The following is a 23347-nucleotide window of genomic DNA, read 5'->3' on the forward strand; positions in this document are numbered from 1 at the left end:
GACAGTCTAATTTTTACCGCAAAAATGTATTATTTTCTTACCCTAATCGAGGACCAAATCGAACATCAATCTCATCTTCTATCGAACGGATCCACGCAGAAAAAAGCGTCAGCTCCATCAAAGTGTCGTAAAATAATGAGTTAACATTAAGCTCCGTCTTCTCCTTCTCTATCCGCCAAAATCTGTGTGTCGCCTGAGAACGCAGGGTATACAGTTGGCAACGAAACAACAAAAAATCCTTGGCAGTGAATCCTAGCCAGAATCTTCTTTATGCCCTGCTGCCGTTTCGCGCCTACTGATTGATGATTCCCCGTTCAATCTTCCAAGATTCACAGCAATCGTGAGATTAATGCAAATCGGTAGATTTGAGAACAATCACTCACCGATACCCCCGCGGCTCGGGTTTAAGCCTGTACGCGCCTTGGAGCTGTGTGTAATCGACTATAATGCAATTTTCTATAAATCATCGACAGCCTATTGTTTTCCCCCCTAGTAAGCCGAGGGCGTTCCAAGCGAACAATTTATGAACGTCACACTCTGTGTTAGCATTCTTGACTCATGCCATATCGATTGGGGTCACATGCGTTAGTCTTAATCCCTGGTCGACGATGTCGTCGGTACCGCGCGTCATCGACAACCAGCCCACACAGACGAACCAGCCATATCCAAGCTAATCAAATATTTTCCCGGCCATTTCTCAATCAATCTCGAGCGTCGAGATTGATTTCATTGCTTTCTAATCGCATCACACCGAGGCGCGAGCTAGGGCCGGCCGTTCCGGCGGCTTCATGTTTCACCAGATGGCTCCCGAATGAATCCCCCAAGGTCTCTATATGAATCGATTGGATATGAGTATTCGCCGTATTTTTCCCCACCGCACCCAGTATAGCTGAAGGTTGCTTCAAGAAGACTGTTTTTTTGCTGCGCGTAGATTCCTTCTTCCTCCGAATCGATTCTTCATGCTCACGCTCCCCGCTACTGGCAGGCAGAGGCAACCGACAGGGCCTTTGATGGTGAACGGCACGCGCCGCCCGGGACGAAATGAGCGATAGCAGGTCATTAATATTTTACGATCATCAACTTCTATAAGCTCATAATTCGGTCGGGCTGCCCTGGCTTTCAGCATCCAATCCCAGCTGGGAGCACGAAGAGAGGGCGAAATTCTTTATTCACCCAACGGACTAGAACTGGGTTAAGTCGTAGCTGGATCTGCCGCCCAGTCAGGGCGTCCCAGAATGGGGAATTTATTTGACCCGTTTTCTCGCCGAGATTGATTCCTGCGAGATAGGGCACGCAGTTAGGGCAGTGATGGGTGGTACTTCCAGTCAGTGCAGGAGAAAGCCATCCGGTGCTCATTTTCTCGGATATGCACATTTTTGCGACCTACAAATGCCATCAACGAGAAAAGTGGGCTATTTTATTACTTTATTTGCTGCATGTCTTGAGACTTGTTTTTGTTGTTGTTCAAGTCACGCTTGCTGCCGCTCTGGCTAGTATTGCTTGTTCGTTAATATTGTTTTGTTCTTGGTTTTGTTCCTCATTGGCGGGCCGCTTTGCACCGTAATCTGATGAATGGGGAGAAAATTGCGCTGATTTACGAGTTTGGATAAGGTCAATCTCGTTGCGTGCAAACGAGTTGATTGCCGGTCGTCAACGAGTTTTATGTTCAGTTTGAATAGTAGTGATAGTTTATAGAAGTTGTAGGGAGACTTACTGGACGATTACACTATATAGCATTTCCAACCCAAAACATGAAAAAAATATACCATTTTTGACACGATTTTTTTTTTAATTTGAACAATATTCAAGCAGTGGATTTCGTAAATCATTTAGTTTTGTGTCATCCCATCCATTTTTCCTTATCTAACTTTGAAAAGGGCTTATACTCCCGTACTTTCAGGCCTGATCACCCATGGTGGTGTAGAGGGCCACATTGAAAGATCTTGATCCTGGGCGATTGCCAGCCATCACCTTAACCTGTGGCCAGGTCAAACTTCTGTCGGCTTCTTTTATTTCCTTGTTGAGCCTCTGGGTCTGCCTCGGCTGCGATGTCCTGCTGGGTTCCAATGCAACGCTTGCTTTTGCAGATTTTGTTCTTGCCGCTGCGTAGAGTGTGACCGACCCACCAACACTTTCGCTCCTGAATTTCTGTCGCTATCGGCTTTTAATGACATCGACGATGGAGATCAGCGTTGGAGATTTAATTGTGAGGCTACCATGCACGAATTATAATTATACCATAGGCATCTATTGATGAAGACCTACAGCCGTTGAATGTTCTCCGTTGATACACACCAAGTTGCACTGGCGTACAGTAACACAGATTTCACGTTCGAGTAGAAGATTCGGATTTTGGTGCGTCGATTTTTTTTCCTGTAGGGGTACACAACCACTGCGACCATTAATTTATCTATTGTGGTAAGACCCAGTTGCTTTATGCAGTACTTTAGTACACTCACTAGTATTAAGAACTAGCGATTTTTTTTTTCAGGCCTGCATTATGCTTCCAAAATGAAAGCCACTACCTTCTTGGGATTTATATTCCACCAGATATCTCGGGGATGCATGAAGTATCCACCGAAATAACGTTCTCTCTTCTTAAAGAGAAAACTACACTCACAAAGTAGATGTTCCGAGGTTTCAGAGTTGACACCACAGAACCGACATTCTTCTGATTGAATCTTCTTGAGCTTCAATAGAAAGTGTCGAGATGGGCAGTGCCCGGTTAACAATCCTGTGTACACACTTAATTCGCGTTTACTAAGTTTCAGTAGTGTGTTCGTGTTTTTCACGCTTGGCACGATGAATCTCTTTGACTGCGATATTCCAGGTGCAGTATGCCAGTTTGCTCCTACGCTCTGTTTCTCCCAATTTTTTAGCTCCATCGATAGAGCACTTGATGATACTCCACAGAAGGGTTCCGGTCCATACAAGGCACCCAGAGATCCCTCCCTAGCTAGCTGGTCCGCAATTTCGTTGCCTGCAATTCCACAATGACCTGGTGCCCAGAATAATTTTACAGTATTCCTTCCAGCCAGTTCCTTCAGTAGTGTAATGCACTCCCATACTAGCTTAGAATAACATTCAAATGTGCAGACTGCCTTTAAAGCTGCCTGACTGTCTGAAAAGATATAGATATTCGCATGTCTATATTTTCTTTTCAGACAGATAGCAGCGCATTCCAAAATAGCTTGAATTTCAGCTTGGAACACCGTTGGCCATTTACCCATTGGTATGGCGAGTTTAGTCCTGGGTCCATATACTCCAGCCCCAGTTCTATCACTCATTTTCGATCCATTCGTGTAGAATACAATAGATCCTGATCGAACCGTTGGTCCTCATGATTCCCATACGCTCCGATCATCAATCGAAACTTTGTATGGTATATCTAAGGTGAATTTTGGTTCCATCCAGTCTTCATTTTGTATTACAGTCGACTCTCCACATGTCGATGTTCTACATCTCGATATCTCTCCCTGTCTCGATGGTTTGGTCAGTCCCTTCAATCTGCATACATTTCACCTTTCTACATGTCGATATTTCCTTATCTCGATATCTCTCTATCTCGATGCGATCTCGATCGTTTTTGTTCTGGATTTGCTCTCCATATGTCGATATGCCCGTTTTTACAGGTTACTAGATCTCGTTTCTTAGGTGCAAAACATCTGGGAAGGCGAAGTGACATCTGTTTGTTTACGGTTTTTCCTAGTTACGGACGATTTTTCAATCTAGTATGCATTACAAATTGGTTCTCGAATTCGATCTCTCCCTATCTCGATGGTCCCTTCAATATCGAGATGTAGAGAGTCAACTGTACTAGACACTAACATTGGTTAAGATTTCCAAATGTCCTGTTGCATCGCCTTCTAAGATGTTCTTATATCTTTTTAACTTCAATGCACTTTTCTTCGCCTCTATTTACAAATTGGTGCAAGGATGGTGCGTCGAAAAATCTGTTTTTTTTCTATACATTTCTGAAACTCGCAAAAGCAGCCCTCGCCTTCTTTATCTGTGCTCCTATGTCGATCTTGGTGGCGCCATCGGCCGCCATTTGGCTACCAAGATATTGGAAGCTTTCAACATTCTCCACTGATTGCCCAGCTACCGTAAAGCTGGAAAGGTTATGTTGACGATTTGGTTATGTTGACGTTGATGGGCGATTGGCAAGATCATCGAGCTTGCTCTGCATATCAGAGCACCGTTGAGCTAAGATAGCAACGTCATCAGCCAGTTCGAAGTCATTAAGGTGCTCCATGGTAATGGGTTGCCACGGCAACCCACGATTTGGTTCACGATCAATCGCACCTACAAGGACCTCGTCAATTACGATGAGGAACAGTAGCGATGGTAGTATGTATACATCCTTACTTCACTCCAGCAACGACCAGGATAGGATCGAATAAGACACCACGGTGCAGTATTTTGCACGCAAATGCCCTGTACTGTGCTTCAATGAGGCCGATGATTTTGTCAGGGACATCCTTGCGCCTGAAGGCTACTCGCATGAGCCTGTCGAAAACTTTTTTGTAATGAATGAACACCAGGAAGAGAGACTCTTGGAATTCATTGATTTGCTCCAGAATGATACGGAGCGTGACAATGTGGTCCACATAGGATCGCCCGGCACGGAATCCTGCTTGCTGCCGTCGTAGAGTTGCCTCAATCTTCTCATGTATCCGGTTGAGGCTCACTTTGCAGAGGACTTTGAGAACAATATACAGAAATATGATACTCTGCCAATTATCACATACAGTCAGGTCACTCTTTTTGGGCACCTTTACTAAGACGCCTAAGAAAGCTAGATGGACTTGTTTCCAGGCAAATCTTCGTGGGGTGCCCAGACTTCTTCACGAGATAACAACCATTATAAAAAAGACATTACACCGTCTTCAGAGGTTGTACAGACTGAACAAGCACTATCATATGTATGACAACGGACAACCCAGTGGCCCAGTGGAGAATTTTCCGTTTGACGAAAAGTTTTCCCCGACTGGAGCGGGATCGAACCAACACTCCGAGGCATACGAAACGCCTAGATGACTGACGCCTCTAGCCGCACGGCCACGAAGCCCACATTATGTTGTATTCCGAAGGTCTCCAGTGAATTAAGTTTACCCTGCTACAACAAACCCTCAGGTAGATCATTCCGTCGCGGTATGGCAGTGTTTGGACGAAAAAGTGATCAGTGAACCACTCGGCAGTTTTTCTTCCCTTCTGTTGGTTCTGTTTCAATTACCAAGTGGTGTATGTTCTCTCGTCGAATCGCATGGTTCACGAAGGAACACAAAGAGGATACTCCGATATAAACAAGCTGCGGCGATGAGCGGGCATCGCTAAGTGTAACACTTACCGATGATCGCTCATCGTTGGCTTGGGGCAACTGTGAATAATCGTTATTTTCATCAGTATTTAATGCGTTTTCGCTTTAAAAACGTGAAATACTATTTAATTTAACTGTATTCATGACGTTGCAGGTTGTGTAGTCACAATAAAAAAAGAATTATGGCAATAAAATATTCTTACCGAATGCATCGCTTTCATAAGCGTCATCGAGCATCTTCTCTCTTGATTGCGCTCTCGTATCGAACCGGGCAAGAGAATGAACAGCATTTCGGGGAGCGTTCCCGAGCATGTTGGTTCATGAAATGTTGCATTCGCGAATGTATCACTTGCTGAGCATGGACCATTCAGTGGTTCGCGATAAAAATCCACACACTGCGGTAATGGCTCTGCAGCCATAGGTTATCCTTATTGGTACAGAATCATCATCATCATCATCATCATCATCATCATCATCATCATCATCATCATCATCATCATCATCATCATCATCATCATCATCATCATCATCATCATCATCATCATCATCATCATCATCATCATCATCATCATCATCATCATCATCATCATCATCATCATCATCATCATCATCATTATCATAATCATCATTTCATACCATCATTAACCTTCATCCAGCCAACGTACATTTTCCACCTTCAGAAAAGCACAAAAATTATCATAACTTTTTTGATTTTCGATGGAGTTTGATGAAATTTTCACAATTTCCGAAAAACTCTTCTAGATTATGATGCCGGGGACATGGGAGCCTGGTCCACATGGTTCCGGAGTTATTCCGGATTGTCTTGGGGTACCAAAATTGGCCACATGCTTTGTGCAACGTATATCTCAAGATCTCGATGAGGTAGAAGTATAGTGTCTTCGGCAAATTTGTTCTGCAGGTTAAGAATTAACTGGTTCGCGATTTACCGCTAGGCGGTGCCAGTGTCAAAAATGTGCAAACCCTCATATCTCAGAAACCTGATAAGTTAGAATGATGCTGTCTTCGGCAAAATTCTTCAGTAAGCTCAGAACTATCTGATAGTAAAGTCTTTGGTTTGGGATTTATCCGCTAGGTGGCGCATTGTGTCTGAAAAATTCAAACACGTTTATCTCAATACCCTAATGAGGTACAAGCATGCCGTTTTCAGCAAAGTTCTTCAGCAGAATACGAGCTATCTGGCAATGGCGTCTTTGGTTCAGAAATTCTTCTGAGAATTTCTCCAGGAGTTCTCCAGGAATTCCTCCTGATTTCATCAGATAATTTTCCCAGGAATAACTCCATGAGTTCCTCCGGGAATTACTCCATGAATTGATCCGGGATTTTGCTCGGGAATTCTTTCAAGAATTTCTCCTGGCTGGATTTCTCCGAGAATTTTTTCAGGAGTTCCTCCAGGAATATCTCCAAGAATGTCTCCGGGAATTCCTTCGGAAATTTCTTCAGAAATTGCCCGGGAAATCCTCCAAAATTTCTTCCAGGAATTCCTCCGGGATTTCTTCCAGAAATTCCTCCGGGAATTCCTTCAGGAAAACTTCCGTTTTTGTTAAAAAAAAATCCACTGGGAATTTCTCCAGGAAGTCTTCCGTAACTTTTTTTTTTTAAGAAAACCCTACGAGAATTTCTCCAGGAATTCGTCTGGGAATTTCTCTAGAAATTCCTCCTTTGTTTTATCCAGTAATTCCGCCGGGAATTTATCCGGGAATTCCTCCGGGAACGTCTCTGGAAATTCTCCATGGAATTTCTCCAGAAATTCCACTGAGAATTTCTTCAGGCAATCCTTCCATTTTTTTTTCCTGGAATTCCACTAGGAATTTCTTTACGATTCCCTCCAGACATTTCTCCGGTAATTCTTCTCAGACTCCCTTCAGCAATTCATCCGTTGATTCCTTCAATCATTTCTTCAGGACTTCTTCCGGGGTTATTTCCAGGATTTCTTTCGGGTATTTCTCCAGGAATTGGCCCGGGGATTCCTTCAGGAATACCCTCAGGGGATTCCTCCAGAGATTCTTCCAGGAATTTCCTTTGGGAAGAAGGATTCCATGATGAATTTTCCAGAGGAATTGCTGGAGAAATTACCGGAAGAATTCATAGAGAAATTTCCTGACGAATTCCTGGAGAAAATTCTAGAAGGATTCTCTGAGGAATACTTGGTGAAATTCCCAGAGGATTTCATGAGAAAATCCCGCAGATTTCCTTTAAAAATTCCCGGAGGAATTTCAGAAAAGTCCCCGGAGGAATTCCTGAAAGAATTCCTGGAGGATTTTCTGGAAGATTTCTAGAAGAAATTCCCAAAACAATTCCTGGAGGATTTCCTGGAGGAATTCCCAGAGACATTCTCGGAGGAATTCCTGGAGAAAATTCCCGGGGGAATTACAGGATAAATTCCCGGAGGTATTCGTAAAGGAAGTCCTAGAAGAATTACGGGAGAAATCTTCGAGGGTTTTGTGAGAAAAAAAAAATCACGGAAGACTTCCGTAAGAGATTCCTGGAAAAATTCCCAGAGGATTTTCTTGAAAAAAAAGCCGACAGTTTTCCTTAGAAAATTCCCGAATATATTCCTGGAGAAACTCTTGGAAAAAATCCCGGAGAAAATCCTAGAGGAGTTCTTGGAGGAATTTTTATAGAACACCCCGGAGGAATTCCTGAAGAAATTCCCGGAGGAATTCCCGGAGGCATTCATGGACGGATTCCTGGGAAAATTCTCAGTGATTTTTCCGGAGAAAATCTTGGAAAAAAGTCCGGAGGAATTCCTGGGAAAAATCCTAGATGAATTCATGCAGAAATTGTCGAAGGAATTCCTAAAGGAGTTCCTGATGAGAGTCCTAGATGAAATCCTGGGGAAATTTCCGGAGGAATTCCTGGAAGATTTCCTAGAGGATTTCCCGGAGAAACTTCTGGAGGATGTCCTAGTAGAGTTCCGGGAAGATATTCCTGAAGACATTACTGGAGACAGTTCTTGAGGAATTCCCAGTGGAATTCTTAGATAAAGTCCCGGTAGGATTCCCGAAAAAAACTCCTGGAAAAACTCCCGGAAGAGTTCCTGCAGAAATTCCCGGAGACACTCCCGGAGGAAACAACGGAGCAAATAAAACAATAAAGTAATATTGAAAAAACTTGTCTGCAGGGGTCAAAGACGGTGTTAAAGTATTGCCTCTTGTATCACCGTACTCGACTGTCTACTATCCTGCCAAATGGATCTTAGCTTGCAGAACAACTTTGCTGAAAATGGAATACTTCTTGTTCATCAGAGTGTTCATACAAATATTTTAATACTAGACGGAACCTATCGAATGATATCAGATCCAAGGACACCAGATACGTCTTACTTCATCTTCGCAACAATTTGCTGGACGTTTTCCGATTTTTGAGATAAAATTGTTTGAATGTTTTGATTGCTGGTGTCACCTAGCGTCGCCATTGCCGGATAGATCTACCGAACAATTTTACAAAAAAAACGCCATGCTTTTAGCTTATTACAGTAACGAGATACACGTGTTTAAATATTATACACAAGGTGCCACCTAGCGAAAAAATCATGAATCAAAGACTATCAACTCAACTATCAGACAGTTTTTAGCTTGCTGAAGAACTTTGTTGAAGACAACATCATTCTATCTTATCAGGGTTCTGAGATATAGAAGTTTGAAGATTTTTTACCCTGGTGCCACCTAGCGGACAATTCTCGAACCAAAGACGCCATTGCCAGATAGTTCTTAACCTACTTAACAACTTTGCTGAAAACCGCATGCTTGTACCTCATTAGGGTATCGAGATAAACGTGTTTGAATTTTTCACACACAAGGCGCCTCCTAGCAGATAAATCCCAAACCAAAAACATTACTATCAGATAGTTCTGAGCATACTGAAGAATTTTGCCGAAGACAGCATCATTCTAACTTATCAGGTTTCTGAGATATGAGGGTTTGCACATTTTTGACACTGGCGCCGCCTAGCGGCCGAATCGCGAACCAAAGTCGCCGTTGCCAGTTAGTTCTAAACCTGCTGAACAAATTCGCCGAAGACACTATACTTCTACCTGGATCTTGAGATATACGTTGCGAAAAGTATGTGGTCAACTTTGGTACACCAAGACAATCCGGAATAACTCCGGAATCATGTGGACCAGGCACCCATGTCCCTGCCATCATAATCTAGAAGAGTTTTTAGGGAAGTTGTGAAAATTTCATCAAACTCCATCGAAAAACAAAAAAGTTATGGCCATTTTTGTGCTTTTCCGAAGGTGGAAAATGTACGTTGGCTGGATGGAGGTTAACCTTTCAAGACGCGCGCCTGTTGAATCCTAAAACTGCACCGCGCCAGTGCTGTATACGACGAGCGAGGATTTTTGATAGTTTGTACTTTTTACAGCCACGCGTCCTGAAGGGTTAAATGAAAATATCAATTTTTGAATGAACGTTGTGTCTTTTCAATATTTTATCTCTCGACCCCCTGTAAAGGATTTCAAACGGGATCCGCGGGAGGGTTCAGGTGGATCTGATTGGATTTACATTGGTGTTTCAAGAGGTTTTAAATGCATTTCAGGGTATCAGGAGATTCAAGGATTCTCAAGTATTTTTAGCCTCGGGAGGTTTCAGTGTCGCTTCAAAAGGTCTCCTGAAATTTATGGTGATTATCAGTGCAGTGGTGTTTCAGGGGCAACTCAGGGGTCCTCAGGGGCTTCAGGGTGAATTGAGGGTAATTTCAAAGGGTCTCAAGGGCGTTTCCGAGAGTCTCAAAGTAGTTTTAGGAGGATTTAAGTGGTTTTCAGGGGCATTTCCAGGACATTTCAGGGAATCTCAGGGGCTATTCCAGGAGGCATTCGCAGGCGTGTGGCTTCGTGACCATGCGACTTGTGTCAGCAAGCATGTAATCGCATCATGCTGAAGAGCGCGAGATCGACTCTCGCCGCAGCTGTTACGAACAATTTTCAGCTGTGCCACTGACTGGGCGTTGCATGCTAGCCCGTTGTCTAGTATCGTGCTTCCTTCAAAGAGCGAGTAGTTCAAAGAGTTTTACAGGCGTTTCAGAGGCGTTTCCGTGGATAGCAGGCGTTTTTCAGAGGCGTTTCCGTGAGCCCCTAAGGGTTTATGGAGGGTTTCAGAGGCATCTCAGAGGGGTTCCGGGTCATTTGGCCGAATGGCCAAATGGTCGGACACCTCTCAGAGGCATTCAAGGGGGTCTCAGGGAGTTTCAGAGATGTTTCATTGGCATTTCCGGAACTTTCAGAATGCCTCAGGGACGTTTTAGGGTTTTCATGGGCATTTTTTTCAAAACACTACACCAGAGGTTGCACAGACTGAACGATCACTAACATGAGACAAACGAAACACCCAGTGGTCCTGTGGAGAAGTTTACGTTTGACGAAATGTTTTCACCGAATGGATCGGGAATCGAACCCACACTCCGAGGCTTACGATACGGCCAGACAACTGACGCTCCCAACCGGTGACGAAGCCCACGATCACGAAGGTTGTTGTTGTGTTTTCATCGGCGTTTCAGGGGTCACAGGCGTGTTTTATAGGCGTTTCCGGGAGTTCCAGGAGGTTTCTGAAGATTTTATGGGACGTTTTAGGGTCGTTTCAAGGTCGTTTCAAAAGGTTTAAGAGAATTTCATAAACGTTTTAGGGGTCCTCAGAAGTTTTCAGTGGCGTTTCAGGTTGTTTCAAGGAGTTTCAGGGAACTTTCAAGGGCGTTTGAGTGGCATTTTAGAGGGTCTCAGAGGGTTTCAGGGATGCTTCCTCGTTTTTGAGTGGATCTTATGAATGTTTAAGGGATTTCTGGGACATTTAAGTATCTCCAGTTAGCCTAGTAGTTAAGGCTATGGATCGCCAATTCGGAAACGGCGGGTTCGATTTATAGGGCCCATATAGCCGAGGCGGTAAACGCACGGGTATTCAGCATGACCATGCTGAGGGTGACGGGTTCGATTCCCGGTCGGTCCAGGATCTTTTCGTAAAGGAAATTTCCTTGACTTCCTTGGGCATAGAGTATCTTCGTGCCTGCCACACGATATACACATGCAAAATGGTCATTGGCAGAGGAAGCTCTCAGTTAATAACTGTGGAAGTGCTCATAGAACACTAAGCTGAGAAGCAGGCTTTGTCCCAGTGAGGACGTTACGCCAAGAAGAGGAGAGGAGAGGAGGGTTCGATTCCCGTTCTGGTCGAGACAATTCTCTCGACTCCCTGAGCATAGTGCATATACAAATTCATGCAATGGCAGGCAAAGAAAGCCCTTCAATTAATAACTGTGGAAGTGCCCAAAGAACACTAAGTTGAAGCGAGGCAGGCCAAGTCCTAGTGGGGACGTCGAGCCATAAAAAGAAGAAGAAGAAGAAGAAGAAGAAGAAGAAGAAAAAGAAGAGTTGCCACACGGTTTCGAAGAGTTTTAAGAGGCGTTCCATGTGATCCCAGGAGTCTCAGGGTGGTGTCAGGGGCATTTCATTGGCGATGAAACGACCCTTGAAATATACCTCAATGGATTCCTGACACCATTTCAAACCCACCTGAAGCACTCTACCGTAATGCTTTTGAAACGCCCTTGCAAGGGCCCTAAAGTCACCTGGAGTCACACTGAAACGCACTTAACAACCCCGGAAATGGCTGTAACGCTCCGTAAGTTCCCATAATACCTTTGAAGCGATTCTTAAATGTCTTGAAACACCTCTAGCACCCCGTAATATTTTTGAAACCCCTTGGAATGCAGTTAAATACCCCTGAAAATCCTCTGAAACCTCTTATAACTTCCTTCATTTGGGCTCCCTGGTAACTTCCAGGGGAACCCAAGAGTAAAACTTATTCTTGCAATCTAAGTTGTCCCATTAGAGCATCGCATTGTTCTAATGTAATTTCCAGTAGTCTCAAACGTGGTCTGAAACTCATTTTCTTGCCAACTATTCATTAGGTTACCAAAAAGCCGCGGTTTGCTGTGTTGATTTTCTGGATTTTGATATCTGGTCCCTTTCTGATGTCTCGGTTCGGAACACATAAATGGCCATGACTCCGGAACAGCTGAGCCGATTATTTTAAACTGTACTGCAACAATTCATTCAGATTGGCAATGTAAATAAAACCAGCTCAACCCTAGTAAGATGTTGGGGTCAGAGAGGTATGCTGGGCGTACACTACGTCAAAGTAGTGGGGCAATCCTTGCATCCTAGGAGGGTTAAAAATTGTGGGAAAATCAATCCAAAAATTTGGAAAAGCCCGAAATCCCCATTTCAATCTGATAAACTTAGCAGATCCATTTCCACGTCCAATTTCACAATAGGTAACACAGCCTTTTTGCCTGTGCTTCAATATCAGAACCGTAGACTCGATTTTCGAGCACGTTCTTTCCAGCACTAACCGAAATTGATTCTTTGCTTTCATTCACCCGACTAGCGAGTCGTTCTCCTTGCAAGCTACCAATAATCGACCGAAGGATCGTATTGCTCCATGAAAGGCCAACCAAGCGGTCCACTGCAAGCGACCAAAGCGGATTACTGCACTTTCCAACGAACGACGACGGCAACTTAGCGTTCGTCGCACACCGACCAGAGCTTCCGTCGCGACGTCGACGACGTGTTGTCATTATCGTTTCTCATTAGTGACACTGTTTTGATATCGCAAATCAAAGAAAATATTTTATTACTAGGCAACCCGTTATCCTGGCTGGGAAGAGAGTTCCAGTTCCCGTTCCCGTTCCCGGTCGATGCAAGGCACTTGGACGTGGAAGCCGGAAAAGTTGCGCGACTCGACTCGGGCCAAAGTATCCAATATCATAAAATTTTCTCCTTCTCCATTTGGCTGCCGTCGTCGGTCTCGTCGTCAGTCATAATCATCATCATCATCTCGTTCGTTTACTGCTGCTGCAAGTTTGAAGCGACGACGGCTAGGACATCGTTAGGAGCTTATTTTCCTCGCTTGTCGCGTTCTATCACGTTGGGCACACACAACAGCCAGGAGCCAGGAGCTCAGTTCACTTCGGGCTTACTAGCTATCGTGTTTCATCGTCGTCGTCGTCCCTGTCTCGGTCGGTGTAGGTAGACTGGTTTGCCGACTTCCGGCATGCCGAGCAGCGCTGGAAAAATACGGAGAAAATAACAAACTAGCACCGAACCCACCAGCACCACCCGTTACTGTTGCGCCGGAAAACTAGCGGCGTGAAATAAGAGAGACGAAATTCGAACCTGCAGTTTGTGCATTCTTTGACGGCGACGGCACATGATAGTTGGTAGCCGGGTTGCATTAGTATGACGGTGGCAACTGCATTTGATGGAATCAATTTTGGGACTGACAATGCAACACACCGTGGCCCGGGTAAAACTGAGTGACAAGTTTGTCGATGATTGTTGCTTCAGAGATGACAGACGATGCTGAAGCTGGTAGCACTTTAGAGGTAATTTTATATAGCAAAAGAAAACGAAGTAAACTTAGAATATTGACATAATATTGATTTTTGTGTAGGTGATATATACTTACTGTTATATACTCTGTCTTAGAACTGTTGATGTTCAACATCATACTTTACAATGTTTGATTGCATTGACATTCATGCACACTCCAAAAATACGTGTTTGATAAAGAAATTGAGATTTTACTTGCGAAAAAAAAATCCACGTTCTCCGGTGCGAATCGATCTCACGACTCCCAATTCGTTAGACGGGCGCTTCTTTCCTCCAAGCTACGGAGCTACTTGACTACATCCGTCCATTGGAGGAACAGAACTCCTCTCCCGCTCTAACATTCATGCACATTGCACATGTAGATGTTCATTGGATTGTGAAGAGGAACAAACCATGTGTATTATTGGAATCGAGATCAGTTCTGTGCTTTCAGGAGACGGAGATAGTCTAGTGGCTCCGTAGCTTGGAGGGTAGAAACACCCATCCAGCGAATTGGGAGTCGTGGGTTCGATTCCCACCGGAGCACGTGGATCAATCAAACGTTGTAATTTTCACTTGGCTTGGCAAGCCTAAGCAAAACTCGAGAAATTGTCATCATACTTTATTGTTTCTCGAATTTCTCTATATTGATATTGAACGAAATTGCAAGCAATATCTTAGCCATAAATATCGTTAAACGATGCAGGACTTCTGCGACAAATTTCACTAGGTTTTCATCCAAGATTACCATTAAACATTTTTCGAAAGATTCCTGCATTAATCCTTGTGGGGATTTTTTCGGGAATTTTTATAAGGAATTTTCAGGAAATCTAGCATTGTTTCCTTGAGGAATCTCAAGAGGAATTGCACCAACGATTACTTCACGGAATTTACCAAGAATAACTATTAGGATTTCTCCCGGATCCAAGATTCCTCCAGGGGAATCAATTTAAAATTTCTCCAGAAATTCTTCGAGCGATTTCTCCAAGAATGCCTCTGAGAATTTTCCAGAAATTTCTCCAACAATTTCTCCATCGATTTCGAGGGATTTTTCGGAAATTCTTCCAGAGATGTCTTATCATTTTTAAAGGAATTCCTCAAAAAAATCCGTCAAGGTATTCTTTATGAATTTCTCGATTGACTTCTCCAGAGATTTCAGCGATTTCTTCTAGCTTTTCCTGCATGCATTCCTATAGTGATTCCTCTAGGATTTCTCCAGCTCTTCCATTAAGGAATTCTTTAAGGATTCTTCCATTTTTTTCGAGGAAATTCCAGCATGTCGTCATGATTTCCTTCAGGACCAGGGATGCCAGATGATTTTTTTTTTAAATCTGTAAAATTCTTTTCAAAAATCTGTATTTTGTATTTTAGCGAAACATCTGTATCTCATACAAAAATAAAATGTCCACTCCAGCTTAAAAATCTGTATTTTATATAAAACGAAATCTGTACGGATGCTGTATAATACAGATAAATCTGTTCAGCACATTCCCCCAGCGATTTTTCCAGAGATACCTTAAACGATTCCTCCAAAAGCTCCTTCATTTTTTTCAGGTTTTATACGATGAATAAAACCAGGAATTTCTTCAGGAATACATCCAAAGATCCCTTATGACTGCCGCCAGTGATTTCTCCATCTAAATTTTCTTCGGTAATTCCTTGAAGCAATCTTTCAGGAGATTATCTAGGTATTTTTCAGAAAAGTCTTCAGCAATTCCTCTAGATATTCTTCCTGGGATTTCTACAGTAATTTCTGCAAGGATTCCTAAAGAAACTCCTACTGGAATTGTTCTGTAGATTCTTCCTAGATGTCTTTTAGGAATTTCTTTAGTGGTTTCTCCTAGATCTTTCCTAGGTTTCCTAGGTTTTCTAGGGATTTAACGACACATTTTTTCCGGGAATTCCTCCAGCGATACTTCCAGGAATTTGCTCAGATATTTACTCAGAATAATATTTAGAGATTTCTCCAGGAATTCCTGCTAAGATATCTCTAGCAATCTCTCCAGGAAAATATCGAAGAAATTCGATTCTTGCAGTATTTCTTCCATAAATTCTTCCTGAGATTTCTCTAGAATTTTTTCCAGGAATTCCTTTCGGAGTTCCTCCAAGACTTTCTGCATGAACTTTCTAAGTATTTCCTCAGGAATTTTCTGTATGGATTTTTCCAGAAATTTGTATAGAGATTCCATAAGGAATTTGTTTAGGGAAGCTCCTGCAGAGATTCCTTCAGAAATATCTGCAAAGCTTCCTCAAAGAAAATCTTCAGAAATGCCTCCAGGAATATCTCCAGAGATTCTTCGATGGATATCTACAGAGATTCCACGAGAGATATCTCCAGAGTCAAAGATCCCTTTATGACTGTCGCCAGAGAGTTCCTCATCTAAATTTTCTTCGATAATTCCGTGAAGCAATCTTTCAGGAGATTATCTAGGTATTTTTCAGAAACGTCTTCAGCAATTCCTCTAGATATTCTTCCTGGGATTTCAACAGTAATTTCTGCAAGGATTCCTAAAGAAAGTCCTACTGAAATTGTTCCGTAGATTCTTCTTTGATGTCTTTCAGGAATTTCTCCAAGAACTTTTCTAGGTATTCCGGGATTTAACCTAACCTTTTTCCGGGAATTCCTCCAGCGATACTTCCAGGAATTCGCTCAAATGTTTACTCAGGATAATATCCAGAGATTTCTCCATGACTTCATGCTGAGATATCTCTAGCCATCTCTCCAGGAAAATATCAAAGAGTTCATGCAAGAAGTACTCCAGAGATTCTTGCAGTATTTTTTCCGTAAATTCCTCCTGAGTTTTCTCTAGATATGATTCCAAGCATTCCTTTTGGAGTTCCTCCAGGACTTTCTGCAGGAATTTCTTCAAGAATTTCTTCAAGAATTTTCTGTATCGATTCTTCTAGGAATTTGTATAGAGATTCCTTAAGGAATTTGTTCAGGGAAGCTTCTACAAGTATCTATAGAGATTCCTTCAGAAATATCTACAAAGCTTCCTCAAGAAAAATTTTCAGAAATTCGTCCAGGAATATCTGCAGAGATTCCTCGATGGAAATCTCCAGAGATTCCAGGAGGGATATCTACAGAGATTTCTCTAGGAATATCACTAGACATTCCTTCACGAATGTCTGCGGTGATTTTTTCAGAAATATCTCCAGAGATTTTTCCAGGAATATCTCGGAAACTCGGAAATATCGGTAAAAAAAATCCTCCGGGAATATCTCTTAACTGAGATTTATTCAGGAATGTTCCGGAGGTTTTTCAAGGGAAATCCTCAGGATTTCGTACAGAAATTCCTCCAAAAGTTACTAATTTAACAGCAAATACCTCCAGAAACTTCTCTAGTTTTTTTTGCAAGCGTTCCTAAAAAAAAATACCAGAACTTTCTTCAAGATTTTCCAGGATTCTGTCAGGAATTCGTTTAGAGAAACATCCAAAAATTTCTTCAAATATTCGCTCCGAAATATCTTACAATATTCCTGTAGGAAAATCGTAAAAGAGTTCTCTAGGAATATCGTCAGATTCTTCCAAGAATATATCCAGAGATTCTTCCTGAAATATTTCCAGATATTTCTCCACGAATCTTTCTTGGAAATTCTCCAGGAATCCTTTCAAGAATTTCTCCAAAGATTGTTCCAAACATGCACAGAGATTCTTCCAAAAACATTCATGAATCCTGGGATAATTCAGCAGGAATTCTTTCAGGAATTGCTCCTGAGTTTCTTCCTAAAGTCTTGAGAAATTCCCCCAGGAATACCTTCAGAGATTCCTCCAGGAATATCTCGAGAGCTGTATACAACTTTTAATTCAGAAACTTCTCCAAGAATTTATACACACGTTCCTTCTGGAACGATACTAAACATTGCTCCAGGATTATCTCCAGAGTTTCATCTGGAAACATCCCTATGAGTTCTTCCAGGAATATCTTTAGAGGCTGCTTCAGGATTTCCTTTTGAGATTTATTCCAGAAACACCTCCATGGATTCCTAAAAGAATGTTCCAGGATTTATACCAGGATTTTTCAAGAATTTCCCCAAAGATTTTTCTAGAAATTAGGCCGTTACAAATATTTATTTCACTTTTTGTCCCACCACTCTTTGGCTTGTCGAGTGGGGGGATAAAAATAATAAAGCATTTAAAGCATTGTCCAGTTAGAATCCGGACGCAGATAATCACTTATATCTCAGAGGTGGAATAACAAACAGAAAAGGTAAAGCCCTCAAAACAAAGATAATTTACTGTAGTTTCATGGAAAAATATCATTAAAATTATTTAATTTATTTTTAATACATTTCATCATTTTTTCCGTGTTTACTTCCTTAAAAATCTGCACAATGGTAGTAAATTTTAACATCAACCCCTTCGGCGGATTTGTTTAACAATCAGGTCATCTCTGTAGTGTCCTGAGACCCTCTACCAATCTGATTAGGATTCCAAAGAAACTTTGCCAAATATTTCTTTTCTTGCGAAATTAAGGACTATTCAGTGAATTCCAAAGAAGCGAAATTTGAGTGTTTTTTCTTTAATAAACACTATCCAACAGTGATGACACCACTACACATCTCAGGCTGTCGTGATAGCTCACCAAATTAGCTCAAACCTCTACAGATCCCTTGTGTGCATTTTTGAAAAGCAGCACGCGATTCTTGAGGTTATCATCTTTGTGCATATTTGCTGTCAAAATCGTGATGTGAGAAAACGATGTCCAGAGCTCGAACTTCCTGGCAAATCTTGGAATTCCAAGCAGATTTATCCCTGAACATAAACTTCAATCTTCCTTGGGCACTTCCTCATGGCATAGTTAACAACATCTGTGCACATCACACATAATGGTTATGGAGACATACACATTTTTCGCGACTGTCGTACCTGACCACGCTTAATTTTCAGCGTGTTTGTGCAAGATTTTTTTCCTTCACTTGTCTTCAATCTGAAATAACTTTTCACTCGTAGCAAGAAAATCGATGAAATTTTCACCATCAATAGAGGACTTGTTTATGATCAGACTGCTGTAAAAAAATATGATTATGGTCATTGAGAGCGTCACAATAAATTATCCTTTGCGTCCGGATTCTAACTGGACAATGCTTTAATCAGAAGTAAAACTCATCGGATTTGTTAAAGAATTTTTGACAAGTTCCGAATTTTTGATAAATAATTTTTTATCTGCCCCCTCAAAATGCAAAATCCAGCCAAACATTTTTGAAGGGGGGGGGGGGGAGACAAAAAGTCAAAATAAAATTTGTATCAGCCTTATTACAGGAATTCTTCAAGGTTTTTCTCTAGATGTTTCGGCAGGATTTCCCAAAAAAAGGAATGGAAACTATAGAATTAGTTTTTGAGCTATTCTTTCAGATTCTGAAAGCTACAGAGAAATTTTCTCGGATACATCTAAAGACATTTCTCCAGAATTATCTATTACTTTCTTCAGGAATATTTTACAAAATTTCTCAACTCTTCCGGAAATTGTTCCAGATACTTTTCAGGACTCCTTGCAGGAATTCCTTCGAGGTTTTCTCCAAAGATTCTTCTAGGCATTCTGCCAAAAATATCACCAGAAGTGCCTCCAGGAATGTCTCCAGAGATTCCTGCGGAAATATATCCAAACAATTTCTCAGAGATATCTCCTGTGATTTTTGATTTTTGCATTTTTATGAGGGAAATTCTTGCCAGAGTTGAGGTTATCTCACAGTTCCAGAAATTCTCACAAGATTTCTTCCCAGAATTATTTCGAAAACACTACCAATGATTTCTCTAGTAGTTCTCCAAGGTTTCTTGGATTTTCAATAGGAAGCCCCAAAACATTTTTTTTAGAAATGCACCCAACGATTGTTCCAGGAATTTCTTCAGTGCTCCGTTATCTCATAACTATCCTCCATAAATATTTCCAAAAATGTTTCCATGAATATCTTCTGAGATTTCAACAGAAATTTCTCCAGCGATTTTAGATATTTCACGAATATATCAACCATCCAGGATGTTTTGTAAAGATTCCTCCAGGATTATCTCCAGACATTCATTGAGGAATATTCTAGAAATATCTGGGAATATTCCCAAAGATTTCTCCAGGAATAACAATTAAGATTTTTCTTTAAATTTCTCTTTAGAATTTCTAAAAAATTCTTCCAGGATTTCTACCTGGATTTTTTCCAGGATATTCACCAAGGTTTCCCCTATCAATTGCTTCGAGAATTCCTGAAACATTTTCTCCAGGTATTGTCGCAGGATGGTTTCGGAAGTTCGACAAAGGATTTTCTCTAGAAATTCACCCAGGCGTTTCTTTAGGAGTTCCAAAAAGAAAATTCATTATGATTTTCTCCAGAAATTCACGCGGTGATTCTACCAGGAATTTTCCCTACGTTTCCGTTATAAATTCGTCTAAAGTTTCTCCAAGGAATATCTCGAGGGATGCCTCCAGAAATCTACTCGGTGATTCTCTCATGAATCCGTTCAGGGATTCTTCTCGGAAACTTCTTCAGACATATTTTCAAAGATTCCTCTAGATAAAATCTTCAGTAAATTCTCCAGGATAATTTTCAAAAATTTCTCCCTGAATATCTCTAGAGATTTCTACAGGGATATCTCCAGCAGAGATGCCAGATGTACAGATTTTTTTTGTATTATACAGATTTTTGACCTTCTATGCAGACAAGATATAGAGTACAGTAAAATATGGATTTTTGAAATGAGATGCAGATTTCTCCAAAAAGCATGAAATTTGAAGTTATTTTTAATAAATTTTAATGAAAACTTTATAAATTGCTGCTCAAACTTTAAAGAATTTATGGAAATTTGTACATTACATTACATATTACATATTTGTACATTACATATTTCAGAAAAATAAATACCAGTAAAAATTCAAAACCGTCAAAAAGTAATACATTTTTGTTAGTTTCCATTGAAATCCAAGACTCTCGGTGTCTGCTATACCCTCAAATACGGCGATACAGAAAAATCTCTATTGATTCAGATTTTTGTTTAATAAACTGGCATCTGTGATCTCCAGAGATTGCACCAGGAATGTCGCTAGAGATTCCTTCAGAGAGATCTTTAGAGATTCCTCGTGGAATTCTTATGGAATTTTCTCTAGAATTTTTCGAAGTTTCATCAAAAAAAATCTTCAGGAACTCTTCCAATAAGATTTTTTTTTAAATCCTGCAGGAATATCACAAGAGATTCTTCCTGACATATCTTCAGAGATAACCCCAAGAATACCTTCTCAATGGTTTTTTGAAGGATTTCCTCTAGAAATTCTAAGTGGTTAAGAATAAAACAAAATAATAAGAGTTCCTTAAAAACATACTTCCGTGGGTTTCTTCAGTGCTGCCAGAAATCCAAGAATTGTGTAGGTGATTTATTCAGAAATTCTTTCACAGGGATATCTCCGATAACACCTGGAGAAGATAACTTGAGAAATTCTTCAGGAAATATTTTGAAATATATATTTTCCAGGTATTTCTTCAGAATTTTTCCAAAGACCAACTTCAGGGGTTTTTTTAGTAACCATCGCCACAATGTGTTTCCATATGGGGTTTTTTTTATTATCATACAAAATGGGCCGAAGGGTGTTACGTTTGAGAATTTTGTTTGCGGATATTTGTACGAAAGTTCGAGTTAAACGTTAGAATACTTAATACACCATCAAATCCAATATAATAAGGCACCGTGAACATAAAATTGAAAACCCCTACGCACCGCCTGTTGACGTCACTGCCCACCAAGCATCATTGCGACGCTCGGGTTTCCGAACCGCACATAGCCGTACATAAACAATCAACGACGAGCGTACCACCGGCGGCGCACACCAAGCCAAGCAAGCGACAGCAGCACGGACAACACATGCAAGCACACCTCGGACGGCCGTCTCTGTGCTCTCTCTCTTGCTGAAAAGGGAGACCAGCACGATCGTACCGATGGCACACAGCAGAAGCGTGGTTACCCATACACACACACCACGATCATGTCATGCGACCACCAGGTTGGCGAAGCAAATTCTTCTAAAGCGACGACAGTTCCCACAGTTCGTTTGGTCGCGTCGGAGGTTCGAGCCGTGTAAGTGCGTTGTGCGTGGTTCATCGCAGTAGAAAAAATCTTCACTGGTCAGGTGGGGCACCTTGTCGTTCGGCCAGGAATAGAACGAGAGTAAGGAAATAGTTTGAACAGCACGGATTTCGTCCGGCAAATAGTGGCAAGGATTACTCGAGGAGCGTAATTCCTCCCTTCTCAACAATCTTGACCGAACATTCATCATAAGGACCCCATCCAGGACGATCAGCTACGACCTTAGATCGGCTAGCAATAGCTGGTCAAACTGACGGTACCACACTCCGACGACACGCACGTGGCAACCACATGTCACAAGGTTCGGCCATTGACGACAGCACCTCTTAAGGCACCACAGAGGGCAATCTGCATGGCATAATCGACTTCGGACCAAGAAGTCTTCGAGCTTGATTGCACGCCACAGTTGGAGCCCAGAGCGACAGTGCACGGACAAAAGACACGCACACATCTAAAACCCCTGCTAAGGGTTTTTTTTTTGTATTGCAGAAACTGCTCCACAGAGTGTCACAATCATCGTGCCGCTACGCAACGAGGGTAGTGCAACAAGCAAGACCGATCAAGCAGGACTGTGAGACGGATCACAAACGAAGGCGTAGCCAGGGGGCTTTGTTAAGGATCAAATTCCCAGGAGGAGGACGACTAGCGCCGTGGAGGCCAACTAGCGGCGAGCAAGGTGGGAAGGAGAACTGCGCCAAGTGCATTGGCCGCGCATGCATCCGTCGGCTACGAGCAACGCGACAACGAACCTTGGCCTTCGCGATTGGAGGTATCAGTGTGTGTGACTTGCGAGTAGTGAACAAGGCGCTGGACCGCCGAGCTCGCGTGGTGAACGCTAACCCACTCCGGTGCAACGGTAGCTGCGAGCCACTCAGCGCGGGTGCGAATCAGCAGAACATCTCGGGCCGTTCATGCGGCAAGATGACATCGGCGTTTCGGGTGGTGACGTCGCTCCCTGACGGGGTCCGTGAGTAAACGAAATGCTTGCACGTACAAGATCACATAAACTGTTCATGTATCTTAAGAATAACTAGGAGATGGGGCCACATGAAGGGTAACCATTGATGTAAGAGGGCAAATGGGTAAAATATACGGTTGAAACAGATTTGATTGGTGTATTTGAGATTTGTTGGTGCACATGCCTTAGTGGAAGGGTTTGTTTCTGCCCCCTTTTCTGAGCTAACGGGGAAACTTCTAACACTGGCGCCCAACGAAATATCCCACACATTTAGCATTACCATTCAGTACATTAAGCGGCTTTTTTGAAGATTTGTGGATAGTTAAGCTCACATTATAATTTGAGCACATTTGGTTGGTTCGGATTTGATTTAGATAAGTGGAACAAAAATGGATTTGACGCATTTGAGTAACGAGGAAATTGATTACGAACTAGCGCTTCGCTTCGTAGTCAACCTCGGGCCTTCAACTCACAGGAACAAAGTCCTGAAGTTGAAAGAACTGATGTCGCAGGAAGATGAGACTTCCATGCACAATTCAGAACATGTAATGAGCTCCAGTTCTAATTTAGAAACCTGTCAAAACAAGATCGGTGAGCTTAGAAAACTAGTCGATGAAGCGA

The 23347-nt window shown here is 42.1% G+C and overlaps 1 protein-coding gene across 2 annotated transcripts in view; it reads right to left on the bottom strand.

Moving 5' to 3' along the window:
* The window catches only part of LOC109408491 (furin-like protease 2), a 1190934-nt gene that overhangs the window by 187524 nt on the left and 980063 nt on the right, over positions 1 to 23347 (bottom strand). The window lies entirely within an intron of this gene.

The sequence above is a fragment of the Aedes albopictus genome, chromosome 3 (genome assembly GCF_035046485.1).
Source record: "Aedes albopictus strain Foshan chromosome 3, AalbF5, whole genome shotgun sequence".
Taxonomy (NCBI): Eukaryota; Metazoa; Arthropoda; class Insecta; order Diptera; family Culicidae; genus Aedes; species Aedes albopictus.